This window comes from Salmo trutta, chromosome 27 (genome assembly GCF_901001165.1).
Source record: "Salmo trutta chromosome 27, fSalTru1.1, whole genome shotgun sequence".
NCBI classification, from domain to species: Eukaryota; Metazoa; Chordata; class Actinopteri; order Salmoniformes; family Salmonidae; genus Salmo; species Salmo trutta.
The window spans coordinates 195,818-215,951 of record NC_042983.1 but is presented as its reverse complement, the minus strand read 5'-3'; the positions used below and the strand labels follow the sequence as shown (position 1 = coordinate 215,951).

Genomic DNA, 20,134 nt, shown 5'->3' with positions numbered 1-20,134 from the left:
GGGGACACCAGTGGTGAGAGCACGTGGTGCGGAGACAGCTTCTCGCCACGCCACCTGGTAGGAGCGACCTGTCAGGTAGGACGCAATCCAAGCGTGGGCCGCGCCGGAGATGCCCTGCTCGGAGAGGGTGGAGAGGAGGATCTGATGGTTCACAGTATCAAAGGCAGCAGATAGGTCTAGAAGGATGAGAGCAGAGGAGAGAGAGTTAGCTTTAGCAGTGCGGAGAGCCTCCGTGACACAGAGAAGAGCAGTCTCAGTTGAATGCCCAGTCTTGAAACCTGACTGATTAGGATCAAGAAGGTCGTTCTGAGAGAGATAGCAGGAGAGCTGGCCAAGGACGGCACGTTCAAGAGTTTTGGAGAGAAAAGAAAGAAGGGATACTGGTCTGTAGTTGTTGACATCGGAGGGATCGAGTGTAGGTTTTTTCAGAAGGGGTGCAACTCTCGCTCTCTTGAAGACGGAAGGGACGTAGCCAGCGGTCAAGGATGAGTTGATGAGCGAGGTGAGGTAGGGGAGAAGGTCTCCGGAAATGGTCTGGAGAAGAGAGGAGGGGATAGGGTCAAGTGGGCAGGTTGTTGGGCGGCCGGCCGTCACAAGACGCGAGATTTCATCTGGAGAGAGAGGGGAGAAAGAGGTCAAAGCACAGGGTAGGGCAGTGTGAGCAGGACCAGCGGTGTCGCTTGACTTAGCAAACGAGGATCGGATGTCGTCAACCTTCTTTTCAAAATGGTTGACGAAGTCATCCGCAGTGAGGGAGGAGGGGGGGGAGGGGGAGGAGGATTCAGGAGGGAGGAGAAGGTAGCAAAAAGCTTCCTAGGGTTAGAGGCAGATGCTTGGAATTTAGAGTGGTAGAAAGTGGCTTTAGCAGCAGAGACAGAAGAGGAAAATGTAGAGAGGAGGGAGTGAAAGGATGCGAGGTCCGCAGGGAGGCGAGTTTTCCTCCATTTCCGCTCGGCTGCCCGGAGCCCTGTTCTGTGAGCTCGCAGTGAGTCGTCGAGCCACGGAGCAGGAGGGGAGGACCGAGCCGGCCTGGAGGATAGGGGACAGAGAAAATCAAAGGATGCAGAGAGGGAGGAGAGGAGGGTTGAGGAGGCAAAATCAGGAGATAGGTTGGAGAAGGTTTGAGCAGAGGGAAGAGATGATAGGATGGAAGAGGAGAGAGTAGCAGGAGAGAGAGAGCGAAGGTTGGGACGGCGCAATACCATCCGAGTAGGGGCAGAGTGAGAAGTTTTTGATGAGAGCGAGAGGGAAAAGGATACAAGGTAGTGGTCGGAGACTTGGAGAGGAGTTGCAATGAGATTAGTGGAAGAACAGCATCTAGTAAAGATGAGGTCAAGCGTATTGCCTGCCTTGTGAGTGGGGGGGGAAGGTGAGAGGGTGAGGTCAAAAGAGGAGAGGAGTGGAAAGAAGGAGGCAGAGAGGAATGAGTCGAAGGTAGACGTGGGGAGGTTAAAGTCACCCAGAACTGTGAGAGGTGAGCCATCCTCAGGGAAGGAACTTATCAAGGCGTCAAGCTCATTGATGAACTCTCCAAGGGAACCTGGAGGGCGATAAATGATGAGGATGTTAAGCTTGAAAGGGCTGGTAACTGTGACAGCATGGAATTCAAATGAGGAGATAGACAGATGGGTCAGGGGAGAAAGAGAGAATGTCCACTTGGGAGAGATGAGGATTCCAGTGCCACCACCCCGCTGGCTCGATGCTCTAGGGGTATGCGAGAACACGTGGCCAGACGAGGAGAGAGCAGTAGGAGTAGCAGTGTTATCTGTGGTGATCCATGTTTCCGTCAGCGCCAGGAAGTCTAGGGGCTGGAGGGTAGCATAGGCTGAGATGAACTCAGCCTTGTTGGCCGCAGACCGGCAGTTCCAGAGGCTGCCGGAGACCTGGAACTCCACGTGGGTCGTGCGCGCTGGGACCACCAGGTTAGAGTGGCAGCGGCCACGCGGTGTGAAGCGTTTGTATGGCCTGTGCAGAGTGGAGAGAACCGGGATCGACAGACACATAGTTGACAAGCTACAGAAGAGGCTACGCTAATGCAAAGGAGATTGGAATGACAAGTGGATTACACGTCTCGAATGTTCAGAAAGTTAAGCTTACGTTGCAGAAAATCTATTGACTAAAATGACTAAAATGATACAGTACTGCTGGCTGGTGGGGTAGGCTAGCTAGCAGTGGCTGCGTTGTTGACTTTGTTTGACCGTGTAGCTGGCTAGGTGTAGCTGGCTAGGTGACCTCGATAGTTTCAGTACTACACCTTGTCATGATACAAAAGCAACTTTGTAGCTAGCTAACATAACACTAATCAAGACGTTCCTTTGTAATGTATTTTAGTTTCTACAGTGTTACTAGTTGGCTGGGTTAGGAAAAATGGCGTCGCGGGGGACGGCAATAGCTGGCTAGCTAACCTCGGTAATTACTAAACTACACAATTATCAAGCTATGACAAAGACAACTATGTAGCTAGCTAGCCAACACTGCACTAGTCAAATCGTTCCGTTGTAAAGTATTGGTATCTACCGGGCTGCTAGTCGGTAACGGTTGGCTAGCTGTTGGCTAGCCAGCTAGCAGTGGATTAATGATGACTAGGTGTGTTGACTACGTCTGGCGTCGCGGCTGGCTACTTACTAATAATTACTCTAAACTACACAATTATCTACACAATTATCTTAGATGCAAAGACAACTAAGTAGCTGGCTCACTAACACTACACTAGTCAAGTCGTTCCGTTGTAATGTAATAGATAGTGCAGCTAGTAGATCACTAGCAGAAGCCTCATGGTGCTATTTGGGGTTGCGGTGAAGGGCTCGAGGCAGAATAAAATGTCAAGTCTTTGTGATCGATAAACTAAATTGGGATAACACAGTCAGTCACACTGTGATATGGTAAGGTTATATGTAGTACCTTATTATTGCTGAAAGGGTTATAACCTGTTACATCTAGGGGGCAGTAATTTCACGGCTGGATAAAAAACGTACCCGATTTAATCTGATTATTAGTCCTGCCCAGAAACTGGAATATGCATATAATTATTAGCTTTGGAGAGAAAACACTCCAAAGTTTCTGAAACTGTTTGAATGGTGTCTGTGAGTATAACAGAACTCCTATGGCAGGCAAAAACCTGAGATGCTTCTGTTCAGGAAGTACCCTGTCTGAACATTTCTTGCCCTTCTTTATTATCTCTGTCGTTTACAAAGGATCTCTGCTCTTACGTGACAATTCTCACGTCAACAATGGAGTCTCACAGCCCGGGAAAAACAGGAATGATGTCATTCAAAGCCCTGGCTGAAGCACACGAGAGCAAATGCTGAGTGGTCAGTCAATGGACTAAGCCTTAGGCGCGTGACACGCCCCGCCCCCGGCTTTTGGTTTTTTCCTCAGTTTACAGACAGGCAGATTCCCGGTCGGAATATTATCGCTTCTCTACGAGATAAATTGCATAAATATTGGTTTTAAACAGCGGTTGACATGCTTCGAAGTACGGTAATGGAATATTTCGAAATTTTTTGTCATATTTTGCGTCATGCTCGTGGCCGAGATTTAGCGTTGGGATAGTGTCTAGAACGCACGAACAAAACGTCGCTGTTTGGATATAACGATGGATTATTTGGGACCAAACCTACATTTGTTATTGAAGTAGAAGTCCTGGCAGTGTATTCTGATGAAGAACAAGCAAGGTAAGAACATTTTTCTTATAGGAAATGTGATTTTGGTGAAGGCTACACTGGGTGGGTGTCTAAATAGCTAGCCCTGTAACGCCGGGCTATGTACTTACATTATTGCAAAATGTGCTTCATCCGAAAAGCTATTTTAAAATCGGACATATCGAGTGCATAGAGGAGTTCTGTATCTATAATTCTTAAAATAATTGTTATGCTTTTTGTGAACGTTTATCGTGAGTAATTTAGTAAAATCACCGGAAGTGTTCGGTGGGAATGCTAGTTCTGAACGTCACATGCTAATGTAAAAAGCTGGTTTTTGATATAAATATGAACTTGATTGAACAGACATGCATGTATTGTATAACACAATGTCCTAGGTGTGTCATCTGATGAAGATCATCAAAGGTTAGTGCTGCATTTAGATATGGTTTGGGTTTATGTGACATGATATGCTAGCTTGAAAAATGGCTGTGTGATTATTCCTGGCTGGGTACTCTGCTGACATAATCTAATGTTTTGCTTTCGCTGTAAAGCCTTTTTGAAATCGGACAGTTTGGTTAGATAAAGGAGAGTCTTGTCTTTAAATAGCTGTAACATAGTCATATGTTTGAAAAGTGTAAGTTTTCGGATTTAGAGGAGTTTGAATTTCGCGCCCCGCCCATCATTGGATATTGGAGCAGACGTTCCGCTAGCGGAACGTGTAGATGTAAGAAGTTAACAGAGGATTAGGAGCTGGAACCCTGTCATTGTCGGTGTGCTTGTATTTCATCAAGGCTTGACATGTAGAGGCAAGACCAATGAACTGTTTAACGGCATCATTGTGAACCTTAGCCACGTCATGGTCCGGAACGAAAAGCGGTCTACCCATGTGAGTGGTGATGCGGTTCATGATGCGTAGAGAAGCGGCATTGGCTAGCGAGTACGATTTGCTAATCAGGTCGATGGACACGTTCTGTATCACATCTATGACATTGTCATCCCTCATGGTGTGGCCTAGATGAATGTTGACTTGTTGCTCTGTGAACTTGTGGTTGTAAGAGTCGAGGTAACCTTTCACCTCATGGGACTTCAGCACTTTGATGGAGTCCAATGTGTTCTTGTCTAATTCGCACACGGGACAACCGATACCCTCATTGTCGTACTGCACTTCAACTATGGCAGGATGCTCGCTAGCGTTGAGGTTCATATATAGCATAGGGTATTGTTTCTGTAAGAAGCGGTCATTCTCGCTGAGCTTGTACAGCTCCTGATCCTGTTGCTCCGCGGGCTCAGGAAACATGTGGAATATAGCGTTCACTGCCATATCGGAACAATATCCTCTCTTCGATGCAGGTCTCGTGTCAGACGAACCGTCGTTCGGGGCCCCATCCTCTGAGGACTCTGAATAGCCATCGCGAGGCATGTTAGGGTTACTAATAGAAACTGATGCTCGCATCTCACCCGGGGTAGCCTGATGGTGACTGTAGCAGGCAGTTGTCGTTCGCCTCTTAGTCTGAGGTTGTGTGTTCGCGTCATCCCGTTCGGGTCTAACCCTTACCCTCTTATTCAGTTTTCCTCTCTCCGGGAGGCTGACTCGACCACCCTCGGTCGATGATGGAAGCTGCTGAGAATAACACCCAGAAGGAGAGGAAGAGCAAGAAGGTGAAGAGGAAGCCCGTTCTGCCATCTTCCGCTGTTGGTAAAAACGAAGACTTATACCTGGCTGTGGCTGGATTTATCGAAAGTGATAAATGCACTGTGGCAGGAGGGCTTATAGGGTCGTGTTGCAGCTCACTGTGGGATGGCCACTGTTTATTCCGTGTCAGTTCCAAACACGTAATTGTCATAGTAAACAGTGCGCATTGTAAATGGTGCAAAGGCGCTTCGTCTACACCTGTTAAAGAGAGTGATCTTGACGAAGGCAGGACTAGAGCCTACTTACGTGGCATGTTCCAAATGTCCTTGTCGGACTCTATGAGGCTATCTGAACTGATATTCGAGCTGACGCGTACCCAAACCAAGAGCAAAAGGCACAGCTTCCCTGTAACCTGTACACCTCCCTATTGCACAGTTGAGACCGTGACACACATTTCTAGTCTCGTGCTCTGGAAACTTGTCGAGTTTGACAAGGACTTTGTCTGGGGAGACAATCGTATCTTCAACACCAAGGTGGACCGTTGTCAGTCGGGTTCGCAGTAACCGAGACAGGTGACAGAAGCCTAGATCTTCGCCTCCTCTGCAAGACCCTTGGTGAGCCGGGGGTCTAGGATAGGGCCCGTGTTCTGCCAGAAAGACATGTGCGCGTTTGTGAAAGTGTCAACCCAGGACAACAAGAGAGCTGTGGTAAACATTACCAGCATGACCCTAGTCGACTATGCAGATAGAGGCGAGTACCCTGAAGGGCCTCTGCATTCCGACCTGTCTCTATTTGTGCCGATCTTCTGCGCAGAGTGCTACGGCACCAACGATGCCGATTACACAGAGGCCATGGCTACTATTGTTTCTAGTCAGAGTGACAAGTTTCTCATTGGGGTGTGTAGCGTGTATGGAGTGTCTCAGGGTGAGAATTACCCAGAGTCGAGGAAAGATTTCATTGTGAGCAACGACATGGCTTACTCTGGAGCGTGTCAGCCTCAACCCGGAAAGGCTGTATTTCTACACAAGGTTAAAAAGGACTTTGGTCGCGTTAAGTGTTACTGGCACGTGCACAGTAGGTCAGTTGACAAAACCTACCTGTACTACTGTGTGGCGTGCGATGACACAGAGTACACCAATTGCGTATTGAATACCGAGATGAGTATCGCCTTCAGCTTAGGCACAGTGGGAGATAACAAGAGCGGCCCCATAGCGGAAGAGTGTAGTTTAGTCTCTGTGCCCATGAGACCGGGCTGCTTTTGCACCATGGTGACAGGGCAATATCTGACCCAGACAATGACCAGGATGGGATTCTCCACACTGAAGGACTCGGCTCTCGACGCGGGCATCGACTCGAAGGATACGGCGCCGGTTGTATGTGGTTCCCTAAGGAAGGCCGTGCTACACCAAGCTGCCGAGGTGCGAGCGCTGAAGGATCTATTAGAGGCCATCAAGGTTCAGAATACCGTACTAACTCAGAGACTGACATGTCCTGACGATCCGGACACATTGTTCACGATGCAAGGAGCAAATGATTTCACCCAACGCACCCAACTAAACTCTGCGCTGGTATTAAACCTACTGACGAAGATACTAACAGGGGAGTGACATACCCTACAGGAGATATGCTAGCGCCTGATCACAAACAGATGGAAGATACAATGGCCGTTACTCAGACCCAAATAGATAATCTGATCAAGATTTTGCAGCAGCAGCAGCCGAATCTCCCTTAGCCGCAGCCGGCTCTGCCTCAGAATCAACCATATCAGCAGTCGCAAGCACAACTCCAAGCTCTCCAGAGTTTCATGCATTCGGTCCCCGCACTTCAGAATTTTACCCAACCTCAAGCCCAACGTCTGTGGAATCCTCAGCAGCAGCAGCAGACGGGGCAAGGGTTCTACAGGGGGGAGACTATGTACAACCCGAGCGGTTCACCTAATCTTGGTGGGAAATCTGTTCAGTACGGGACTATGACTGAGGAGCAAAGGAGGAAGATAGCCATGGAGTACAACAAGGAAGAATCTGAGAGACAGGCAATCTCCCAGAAAGAGCAAGAGAAGATGATAGATTCGATAAAGTCCAGCATAAGAGACGTAATTGTAGAACAGCAGCGCAGTTCGGTGTCACAGGAGGCCACATCTAACCAGTCCAGTATGGATACATTGCAGAGTTTAGCGAGAGACACTCCGTATAAGCGTGCGCGCAAACAAGCCATGGTGATGAACACGATCCTGGTGGTGTCTCTAAATTGATGAACGAACTACGCGAACTCACGAAGCAGATCTCAAAGCGTGGCAATATCAGCTCAAGCGAGGAGAGCTGTGACATGGTCACCATGGACACGGAAGAGATGACGACAGCAATAACCTCGTCAGCCAACAGCCAACAGTCTCAGCCCCCAGCACATCAGGCGACTATGGCAGGGTTAGGCTGGGTTAGGACCACTGTCAGAGGTTGTTTGTTGAGCATGAAACATGACCTCTGCATGGTCAGTACCACAGTGTAGTACGGTACCATATTGGGAGTATACTACCTGTTTTGTACATCCTTTGAAATTGTTTCTATTATATGTCTTGATGTATCCCATAATCGAAATAAAGTCTTACAAAACATCCTTGGGTGTAAAGTGTTTGTTTCCTTGTATAATTTGTCATGGTAGTTGATCTACTGGGAATGGGTTATGATGATAAACTGTTTACACGCCAGTAAGCAAGCCACTAACGACACACACCTTCCAACAGTCTACAACAATCTGACACTCGACCATCGAGACTATACCGTATCCTACTATGACCACGCAGAGGTCCATCTGTTTCATGCTCAACAAACAACCTCTGACAGTGGTCCTAACCCAGCCAATTTCCTCACGGAGGAACTTGGTGACTGATGACCGCAGCGATAACCAGGTGCTGGTATCGGGGCTGAACGGCTACAAGGGTGAATGGAACAACCTAGCCCTGGGTAATCTTGACTTCAATCACGTACCCTCTCAACTGATGACAAGTTATAAAAGGAAACAAACACTTTACACCCAAGGATGTTTTGTAAGACTTTATTTCGATTATGGGATACATCAACACATATAATAGAAACAATTTCAAAGGATGTACAAAACAAGTAGTATACTCCCAATATGGTACCGTACACAGTCTGGCTAATGCAATATGGAGATATATTCTATATCTTGGTGACAGCAGCCGAGATGAAATCAGCCACTGAGTCAGCCACCGAGGTGGAATTGTTAAGAACGTACCGATTGTAAGTGACCATTTATGGTTCGTACTACACTCTATCGTGTCAAAGCCATCAATGGTCAGGCGGGTTCTGCAGCTGGTGGGCTCAATTGCATCCACATCGGGCACGGTGTACCACACAGGCGAGGTGGAAAACACCACAGTTCCCGGGGAGGATGCTATACACGCTGGGAAACTATACCTAATAGCGAAATCCGTACCCTCCACGGGAAATAATGTTACAGTTTTAGGAGACGAAGCCGGTGCGACACTAGGTCTTGTCTGGGTCCCAGACGAAGACGCACTGCAAGACCACCTGCGAAACAGCCAAAACTGCTACTACGTACATATAGGTAACAGGACTGGGAACACCTTCAGGTGCAAAGGGTTCTGTGAGTGGAGATATTATAACTACACCGTGTTCAATAGGATGACTACAATTGGACAGGAAACAGTGTCCAAGTTTGAAAGCACCACGCTGTCGGGTAACATAGGTGACTCGGCTAGAGTGCTAAAGCAAGCTTAGAGTCCCAAATATTGATTTTGTCAACACGCATGAAACACGTAGACTCAATACCTTATGATTTGTCGCGTCTGCTCCAACCTACCATATACAATGTTACCCAGAACCTTTTTACCTGATCATGACGTGATCATGTTCGCCTCTCTGAACAGGACTATGATTACAACAAACATTCATCCCCTCTACCTACCTCCGATCGTATGCTGGCTCAATTGGACCTGTGGGCAGGTGCAGCGTGTCAAGCGAGTAGTTGCCAACATAGTCAAGGCTATCTCAACCCTGCTGGTTGCTGCCACTATCTTTTTACACATTATGAGATTGTTGACCTTTTTTGCATGGGGTGTACTCGGAAGCCTGTGGTCTCTCATGGTGTGCGTCACCTTGATGAGCGGTTCCATTCTTACCGTCCTGAGTTCGGAGAGACGAAGCTGTGGCAGTGATACCATCGTGATCGTGGACCCAATGGCTGGTGTAGCCGTCTCCCAGAAAGTGGTCATGGCAATATTCTTCTTAGCCACCTATATTTACACCTGGCTATACTACGAAGTCTGCGGTGTTACCGAGGTCCTTGTCTCTTGGATTGAATGCGCGGACAGACGAGGGCCCTCTCTGTTCCCAATTCTAAAATGGACAGCGTTAGTGTTTGTCTGGATTAACACAATTGGCTTCGTCAGACTAGTTCGATCCAATTGAACTCATGTCACCCTACCAAGGGACTCGGTTATACTTTGTCTCATTTTCCATTGTCTACCTGTCCTACGACCTGGCACTTGGGGATCTGGTGGCAATCAACTCAATGTGGCTAGCTGGGTTTAAGTTGATCTTCTTGGCTGCTGCTGTGAAATTGGTCACATCTTACGTATGCCTTAAACTGGACACCATAATCGAGAGGACCAGGCAGTTGCAGTGCTCGGCTGTCTCGACCACGAGCAAAGGTGAGGCACTGGCTTTGCACAGGGAGAAGAGACTGTCTCAGGTCAACAGCCCCGAGGTGCGCTACAGCAAGCGAGCGTTTAGACATGGCGGGCAGATACTTTTTCACCCTTATGACCAATACAACCCACCTCCAGTCTTCTGGTGCACTCTCATGGCATTGCTGCTCCTCTACAACACGGCCCATCTGGCTATTGTCCCCATGTTGTACACATCGCCCCTATTCTGCGGTGCGCCCGCTTACGTGCTCTACTGGGCAGCTATGAGAGCGACCACGATGATGTTAGGTTGAAGAGGGTTTCTCTTGTATTAAGTAAAGACGCAACCAGTCTCACTACGTGGCATATGATATGGTCTACCGCAATGGTCAACACGGATCTGGAGAGAGAGCCCAAAGTCAGGACAATAGCAAGTGACTCTGGTTCACTGGATAAACGTCTGGATCAGTGTATTACTGTACTCCTATGCATACTGGTATTATTGAACATTGGCCTGTGATTTGCTAGACTCTGTTTCCATACCAGCGCCATAGTTGAGTAACAAGGGAGACGACTCGAGATCTGAACTGCGAATGGATCGTCTTCAGGAGGAAAAATGGTGCATAACCCTTTTGAAAGACAAGACCGTTGAACCACACAATATCAGTAGCGATCTGCGCTGCGATCAATGGTGGACAGCAATTGCGTGTGGGAAGGAAGAGAGTGCTCCTGCTGCTGAGTCTGCCACCAAGAGCCAACAACCACCAGTCAACATCCATAGCTCTAACAACTCAATCGTGACTGGCCAGGCTGTGAGCCCCGGAAGGGCTGCCGGTGACTCTAACGCAGCCTGTGTATCCAACAGACTCGACCATTCCCTAGACACATGTAGCATGGTTCAGATGCTCTATGCTAAAGTTGAACATGCTAACCCCGCTAGACGCCACAACATCCAGGATAAGGATATCCTGAAGGGTATTAAAAAGTGTAAGAAGCTGTCCTTCGATAACCAAGAGCGCAACCCGAAAAGGAAATCCCCTGACCATTCGGTGTGAAACTGTATGATTTGTATGTGTTTGTGAAACAAATAAAAGTATGTAACACAGGTACACGGTTAAAGTCACTTTATTTGTCAACGGTTATTATAATACAACACACAACATGTTATACAAATGAGTGCCTAGGCACAAGGTTACAATGATAATTTAAGATAGGGTGCAACTGTCTACTACACAAAGTCAAACTAGAGTAGGTAATGTCCATATCTAGGTTTCAATGGAGTCTTTCACAAGAGCCATCTGTTCATGTTCAGCTGGGCCATGAATCTGTCACCGGTCTTGATTTCGCTGAAATTATAACCATTGCAGGCTCGCACCACCTGTCCTCCTGCGAATCCTTGCACGCTTTCCACGATGTTCATTGCATGCATGACTACGGTCCTAAGAAACCGTTTCACAATGTCATTCTCTACGATGCTGCTAATGGTAACAGTGTCAAAGTCCTCGTTGAAAGCTGCGGCTGCGCTGGTTCTCATCACATCAGGCACTTCATGATAGTCAGCCCCGTTTGCCACCAGTGTCATCATTGACAGTATACTCTGGGGTGTGTAAGGTGAAACAAGTTGGAATATGTCCAAATCCTGATCGTGCTTAATAGCCTGTATCACCTCCTCCACGGGGTCTCCTCCTGCCTCACAGTTCACTCTTCTGGTAGCCAGCAGTCCTTCCCATATGCCCTTGTTCACGGACATATTGTAACCTAGATCAAGGTTCACCTCACGTTGAGCCGCCGTGTCCTCTCAGTTAGGGAGCTGCACTGTGAAACGGTCTCCCTGCTTCATGTACTGGTGTCCCGTGTTGATGAGCTCCACTTCGTACAGGTGCGGTGTGTTCAGGAACGGTCTATTTGCAACGGAGCTGCTGGTGGCACACACAGCCACCTCTTTTAGGGTTCCGAGTGAGTCTGCGCTCAGCCCGTGTAGCGTCGGCACATACGAATCTGCATCTTTCACAAAGTGGAACAGGCCACCAGGTAGGTAGTTCTTAGCCGACTCATATTTGTAGCATCCGTAGGGTATGTCTGTGGTTGCGGTCCTATGTTCACTGAGATTGTGTGTGTATGTACGAATAGGGTTGTGCACTCTGGTAGACGACATAGTCGATGTCTAAGTCGATGTGGATCTTGTGTCCCGTGGGATATGTCAGACTATGAGCTATCACAGCAATGCGCTTTCAGCTGCAGAATATGAATCTCTCTGCTCGAGATGGATCTGGACAGGTTGGAGAGTACGGTACGTTGGGTTGCTTGAGCACGAGCGACACCGCTGTCAGTACCTCCAAGAGAATAGGTGTTTCTTCACTGTTGAGCCTGAGCAGCCTGATCGTAAGCATGTTAAGATTTGAATCCGAAAGCACACCGAACGTTTGGGAAAACCAAGGACACCACCTTAGAATGATGTAAGTATTGAGATCGTCCTGTGCACTTGCTTTTGGTGGTATGAGACTGTTGTCCAGCTCACACGTGGACCGTTCCTTATTGATCAACAGCTGAACTGGATTAGGCTTCATATAGTAGTCTTTAGTGAGTTCACTTAGAGACTTTGATGACGTGAGGCATATCAACTCTTCCAGTGTTAGCCTGTGCAGCGTAGTAGCCCAGCTCATCTCCTTGCCTCCTGTACTACTGTTGTGGTTGTAATGTCAACGGTGACAGCTGAAATGAACCCTCCTCACCCAAGGCTCTTTGTGTATGGCTATGGGCTGGGTGCTTATTGCATAGGTGTGTCAAGATGAATAGTTCATCTCCACCCTCTTGCGGTAAGCCACCAGTCTGTCATTGTAAAAGTCGACAGTGCCTATGTTCTCGGCAAAGTTGCAGTTTGTCATTTGTATAGCCTCTCTTTTCACCACCCTAGTGAGCACAACGTACACCGAGGGCTTTATCGGCGACATTGAGAAATGCCTTGGTGGGTGGTAGAGCACTTGCCCGTGCACGGTGCGGCCTTGGCAGTCGTACGTGTTCATCGCCAACAGACAGGCCAACGGGTGCGTGGTCACAGTCCAGTTCATGTGATTCCAATTGGAAGGTGCGACCCTGTACAGGGTTCCCGTCAGGCCCCCTCTCACGTAGAACTCGTTGAACTGTCCTTCCGGCTTGAAACGAATGCCCTCCACTACACCTTCCGTGTCTGACATGGAAGGCGATTGCGGGTCCTCCCCTGTTTGCTGCCCACCCGGCAAGGCATATGATGGTCTTATCTTTCTTTTGGCAACCTGTATACCGCTGAAGTCCATGTGCCAGATCATTCGCACCTTGCAACCTACCCAGAGCTTGTCGACCTTCAGATAGTCTCTTTCCATGGGGAGGATCACTTTGCGGTATCTGGGCATGGAAAAGAGCTTGGGCAGCGTCTGTGCAGCTTGCTTCAGCACATCGTACCAAGCGTTGGGTCCTTTGTAGGACGTCCGGGTTTGAGTGACGCTGAGAAACTTGTCCCCCACACGGACATTGTCTTTCACCTTGTTCATGTATCTCGTCGTGAACGCCATCTGCTGTTCATCCTGGTGGAAGATCCGCAGCTTGTCTGGTTCGTATTCGGGATCCATAATGTCTAGCTCGCTGACAGACACCAGGCTCCAGAAAATGCGACGCGATTCTTCTGTGACCATGTTGAACTGAAGGTACGTCAACGCCTCAGCGTAACCGGGGTCCTTGAACTGCCGCCTGTTGACAAAGAGCGGAGTCGAAGACGAGAGGAGCCCTTCGAACCGCTCTGTTTCCCAAATGCGCAGATTAGATCCCACAGGCTGCAATTGCGAGACGCTGCCTGAGAAGATTATCAAAGGACCGTTTCCGGTTCCGTAGAAGAGAGCAAGGCAGCACAGCATCCTCTCTAGCAGCTCCACGTTCAGCAGGCCATACTCGTCTATGATCAGAACGTTCACCCCAGGAACGGAGGAGTGTTCTCCATGGGGGCCAGGTCCCCTGGGTTCTTAGCCACCCTCAGCTGCTCGAACAACTTACTACACACAGCACACGATTCGGGTCTCAGTTGTCTACACGAGTGTTGTGTGATCACCTCGTTCCACTCAGGGGGCAAGTCGGACTGGTGCAGTGTATTGAACCGAGACATCACGTTCCAGTATAATTTGCAGTACAGCCGAGTAAAGTCTTCGAGCGACAGCTTGTCGTTCAACAGTTCCTTTTTCAACCCCATCATCTTGTGGAATGTGTAGACTTGGTCCAGCGAGCAGGATTCCATCAGGGTGCCCGCTGCCTTGTTGGTCATGGCACTCACAACCACACTGATGTTCATGAGCCTTAGCTTCTTCTCTAGCAGTGATATAGCGTACGACTTGCCACAGCCAGCGTCTCTGCTCAGCAGAGCCAGTTTGATACGCTCGCCTCGGGACATGTGCAGCTTTACCATTGTTCTCACCCATTGTTCCTGACAGTATCTAGACATTGCCAACATTGCTTTTGTTCTCAGGTCATCTTCTTCCAGACACAGTGTCTTGCTGCTCTCAGGCTCCCTTGCCAGTAGCTCATCTCTGTGTGGCTCAGAGGACCCACTCATGTCCGTATGGTTGACTATATCTCTCTAACTATATCTCTCTAACTATATATCTCCCTACTACTCTCGTCCTTGTACAAAAGCTACAGAGCAGGTAGATCGTTTGACCAAGGTGAATCGAACAGCACCCGCTTTTCAAGAGGTCCTGGTACGACACTTGAGGTCGCAGCCTTAACCTCTTACATCTGCTCCATATATATTTTCAAACATATGACTATTTTACAGCTATTTAACCTCTCTGGGGTATGTGGGACGATTTCGTCCCACCTACGTAACAGCTACTGAAATTCCAGTGGCGCGATTTTTGAATCGTTAGAAATACTATTACTTCAATTTCTCAAACATATGACTATTTTACAGCTATTTAAAGACAAGAATCTCGTTAACCTCTACGGGCCACGGGGGCAGTATTGAGAATTTTGAAAGAAATATGTGCCCATTTTTAACTGCCTCCTACACCAACTCAGAAGCTAGGATATGCATATTATTAACACATTCGGATAGAAAACACTCTGAATTTTCTAAAACAGTTTGAATGGTGTCTGTAAGTATAACAAAACTCATATTGCAGGCAAAAACCTGTGACAAATAGATTAAAAAAAAAGAGAATTTTGTGACTGTACTATTTAGTGTCATTGTTTTAAAGATACCACAGTGAGAAAGGATTCAGTTCGCAACTCCTACTGCTTCCACTAGATGTCAACGATCTTTAGAAAGTTGTTTGAAGCATCTGTGATAAATACACACCGAATTAGAAAGCTTACAAGTTGACACGTCATCACTTCATTTTTTGCGCCTGCGCATGAATCTGAGAAGAGTGCCTTTGTCATTATCGTTTATTCTAGACACTTGATAGGTTGTGTGAAAATATTACTGATGTTTACTGATGTTTCACGTTAAAAATGGAACAAAAGATTAGTGCTAAACAACGTTTGACATGTTTAAACAAACGTAAATAGATTATTTACTAGGTTTTCTTTAGTTTTTCGACGTGACTTTACACTGCCCACCTCATTTTGTGGGAGCCTACTGAACGCTAACTATTTGGACATAAATTATGAACTTTGTCAAAAGAAACCACATTTGTTCTGGACCTGGGATCTCTGGCAGCGCCTTCTGATGGAGATAATCAAAGGTAAGGGGATATTTAGAATGTTATTATCGATATTAGATGATGCTAATGCTAACGGTATAGCTTAGCTTAGCTTAGCATATAGCTTATTGTTGTTAGCATAGTACCCAGTTTATACAAAATGTGATTTCCCAGTAAAGTTATTTTGAGATCTGGCCCTTCGGTAGCAATTACGAGATGATAATATATTATTCTTTGAATGACAATATTATAATTTACCAATGTTTTCGAATAGTAATTCCGTGATTTGTAATGCTGGATTCACTGGGTGCATTCGAGCCGAAAAAAATTCTGAATTTCACCGCGACTGTAAATGCTGTTTTTGGATATAAATATGAACTTGATGGAACTAAAAATGCATGTATTGTATAACATAATGTCCTATGAGTGTCATCTGATGCAGATTGTCAAAGGTAAGTGCATAATTCTAGCTAGTTTTCTGTCTGTTGATGCCCTTCTTTGAATTGGCTAAACATTACACGCAGCTATTGTCAATGTACTCTCCTCACATAACCTAACTTTATGCATTCTCCGTAATGCCTCTGAAAATCGGACAGCGTGGTTAGATTTAGGAGATATATCTTTCAAATGGAGGAAAATAGTTGATTATTTGATTTTTTGAAATGATTACTCTTGCAGTTTTGAATTCCCCGCCATGGTCACATGACAATGAATCCCAATACCGGGATAAGATCGGGATAAGATCCTCAACAGGTTAATCTAACCCCACTGTCCGATTTCAAAAAGGCTTTACAACGAAAGCAAAACATTAGATTATGTCAGCAGAGTGCCCAGCCAGAAATAATCAGACAGCCATTTTTCAAGCTAGCATATCATGTCACAAAAACCCAAACCACAGCTAAATGCAGCACTAACCTTTGATGATCTTCATCAGATGACACACCTAGGACATTGTGTTATACAATACATGCATGTCTGTTCAATCAAGTTCATATTTATATCAAAAACCAGCTTTTTGCATTAGCATGTGACGTTCAGAAAACGCATAACCCCCGGCAAACTTCCGTTGAATTTACTAACAGTTTGCTAAATTACTCACGATAAACGTTCACAAAAAGCATAACAATTATTTTAAGAATTATAGATACATTACTCCTCTATGCACTCGATATGTCCGATTTTAAAATAGCTTTTCGGATGAAGCACATTTTGCAATAATCTAAGTACATAGCCCGGCAATACAGGGCTAGCTATTTAGATACCCACCCAGGTCAGCCTCCACCAAAATCACATTTCCTATAAGAAAAATGTTCTTACCTTGCTTGTTCTTCATCAGAATACACTGCCAGGACTTCTACTTCAATAACAAATGTTGGTTTGGTCCCAAATAATCCATCGTTATATCCAAACAGCGACGTTTTGTTCGTGAGTTCTAGAATGCTTCTTCACGGTCCCGCGCATGGCGCATTGGCGTGTCAAAAATGTCTAAATATTCCATTACCGTACTTCGAAGCATGTCAACCGCTGTTTAAAACCAATTTTTATGCCATTTAACTCGTAGATTAGTGATAATATTCCGACCGGGAGTATGCATTGAGCCTAAACAGCCGAATAAAATTTCTCCTCAGAAGCGACTCATGCACGCGCCTCATTCAAAGGTCCTCGGAGCAGCCACTTACAAAAGGTGATAACGTGTTTCAGCCTGAGGCTCCCTCGTAAACCTTCAGTTATTTCCCGGGCTCTGAGAGCCTATCGGAGCCCTGGGAATTGTCACGTTACAGCTAAGATCCTTACTTTTCAATAAAAAGATGCAAGACGCACGACTCCTTGTCAGACAGGGTACTTCCTGCTTGAAACCTTGTCAGGTTTTTGCCTGCCATAGGAGTTCTGTTATACTCACAGACACCATTCAAACAGTTTTAGAAAATTCAGAGTGTTTTCAATCCAAACCTGAACAATAATATGCATATTCTAGCTTCTGAGTTGGTGTAGGAGGCAGTTAACCTCTTATGGCTAGGGGGCAGTATTTTCACGGCCGGATAAAAAACGTACCCGATTTAATCTGATTATTAGTCCTGCCCAGAAACTAGAATATGCATATAATTATTAGCTTTGGATAGAAAACACTCCAAAGTTTCTAAAACTGTTTGAATGGTGTCTGTGAGTATAACAGAACTCATTTGGCAGGCCAAAACGTGAGAAGATTCTGTACAGGAAGTACCCTGTCTGACCATTTCTTGCCCTTCTTTGTCATCTCTATTCATTACAAAGGATCTCTGCTGTTACGTGACACTTCCTACGGCTCCAATGGGCTCTCAGAGCCCGGGAAAAACCTGAATGACGTAATTCAAAGCCCTGGCTGAAACACACGAGCGCTTTTGCTAAGTGGTCTATCAGCAGACAAAAGGCTTAGGCGCGTGCACTGGCCGCCCCCGCCTTTCTGTTTTTCCCTCTTTTTACCGAAACGTAGATTCCCGGTCGGAATATTATCGCTTTGTTACGAGATAAATTGCATAAAAATTGATTTTAAACAGCGGTTGACATGCTTCGAAGTACGGTAATGGAATATTTAGAATTTTTTTGTCACGAAATGTGCCATGCGCACGACCCTGATTTACCATTTGAATAGTGTCTAGAACGCACGAACAAAACGCCGCTGTTTGGATATAACGATGGATTATTTGGGACCAAACCGACAATTGTTATTGAAGTAGAAGTCCTGGGAGTGCATTCTGACGAAGAACAGGAAAGGTAAGACCATTTTTCTTATAGTAAATCTGATTTTGGTGAAGGCTAAACTTGCCGGGTGTCTAAATAGCTAGCCCGTGATGGCTGGGCTATGTACTTAGAATATTGCAAATATTGTGTGCTTCATCTGAAAAGCTATTTTAAAATCGGACATATCGAGTGCATAGAGGAGTTCTGTATCTATAATTCTTAAAATAATTGTTATGCTTTTTGTGAACGTTTATCGTGAGTAATTTAGTAAATTGTTAGTAAATTCCCCGGAAGTTTGCGGGGGTATGCTAGTTCTGAACGTCACATGCTAATGTAAAAAGCTGTTTTTTGATATAAATATGAACTTGATTGAACAAAACATGCATGTATTGTATAACATAATGTCCTAGGTGTGTCATCTGATGAAGATCATCAAAGGTTAGTGCTGCATTTAGCTGTCTTCTGGGTTTTTGTGACATTATATGCTAGCTTGAAAAATGGGTGTCTGATTATTTCTGGCTGGGTACTCTGCTGACATAATCTAATGTTTTGCTTTCGCTGTAAAGCCTTTTTGAAATCGGACAGTGTGGTTAGATTAACGAGAGTCTTGTCTTTAACCTGTCTGGGCTAGGGGGCAGTATTGAGAATTTTGGAAAAAATATGTTCCCATTTTTAAAAACCATTTTAACAAAAAAGCGCAGATGTTTTTTTTTTTCATTTTCGTGACACAAAAACAGTGACTCCGGTCATGCCGAACTAGCGACATTCTGGAAAGGCCCAAAAAAATGTAAAACCATTTTCACATATTATTGAAGATTTGATTTTTTCATTTTCGTGACACAAAAACAGTGACTCCGGTCATGCCGAACTAGCGACATTCTGGACATGCCTAAAAAAAAACATTTTAAAACCATTTTCACAAAAAATTGCAGTTTTCTATTTTTGTCACCAAAAACGATGACTCCGGTCATGCCGAACTAGCGACATTCTGGACAGGCCTAAAAAACATTTAAAAAACATTTTAACAAAAAAGCGCAGATGTTTTTTTTTTTCATTTTCGTGACACAAAAACAGTGACTCCAGTCATGCCGAACTAGCGACATTCTGGAAAGGCCCAAAAAAATGTAAAACCATTTTCACATATTATTGAAGATTTGATTTTTTCATTTTCGTGACACAAAAACAGTGACTCCGGTCATGCCGAACTAGCGACATTCTGGACATGCCTAAAAAAACATTTTAAAACCATTCTCACAAAAAATTGCAGATTTTTTTTTTCATTTTCGTGACACAAAAAGAGTGACTCCGGACATGCCGAACTAGCGACATTCTGGACATGCCTAAAAAAAACATTTTAAAACCATTTTCACAAAAAATTGCAGTTTTCTATTTTTGTCACCAAAAACGATGACTCCGGTCATGCCGAACTAGCGACATTCTGGACAGGCCTAAAAAACATTTAAAAAACATTTTAACAAAAAAGCGCTGATGTTTTTTTTTTTTTCATTTTCGTGACACAAAAACAGTGACTCTGGTCATGCCGAACTAGCGACATTCTGGACAGGCCTAAAAAAAACCATTTTAAAACCATTTTCACAAAAAATTGCAGATTTTTTTTTCTTTTTTTTCGTGACACAAAAACAGTGACTCCGGTCATGCCGAACTAGCGACATTCTGGACATGCCTAAAAAAACATTTTAAAACCATTTTCACAAAAATTTGCAGATTTTTTTTTTACATTTTCGTCACACAAAAACAGTGACTCCGGTCATGCCGAACTAGCGACATTCTGGACATGCCTAAAAAAACA

At 45.6% G+C, this 20,134-nt stretch overlaps 1 long non-coding RNA gene across 1 annotated transcript in view; it reads left to right on the top strand.

Moving 5' to 3' along the window:
• The window catches only part of LOC115164088 (uncharacterized), a 22,408-nt gene extending 2,998 nt beyond the window's left edge, over positions 1 to 19,410 (top strand). Inside the window, exons 2-4 of the long non-coding RNA XR_003869873.1 lie at positions 242 to 250; positions 13,369 to 13,374; positions 19,399 to 19,410. This is a non-coding gene — a long non-coding RNA (uncharacterized LOC115164088). The remainder of the gene's footprint in view (positions 1 to 241; positions 251 to 13,368; positions 13,375 to 19,398) is intronic.
• The last annotated feature ends 724 nt before the right edge of the window (positions 19,411 to 20,134 follow it).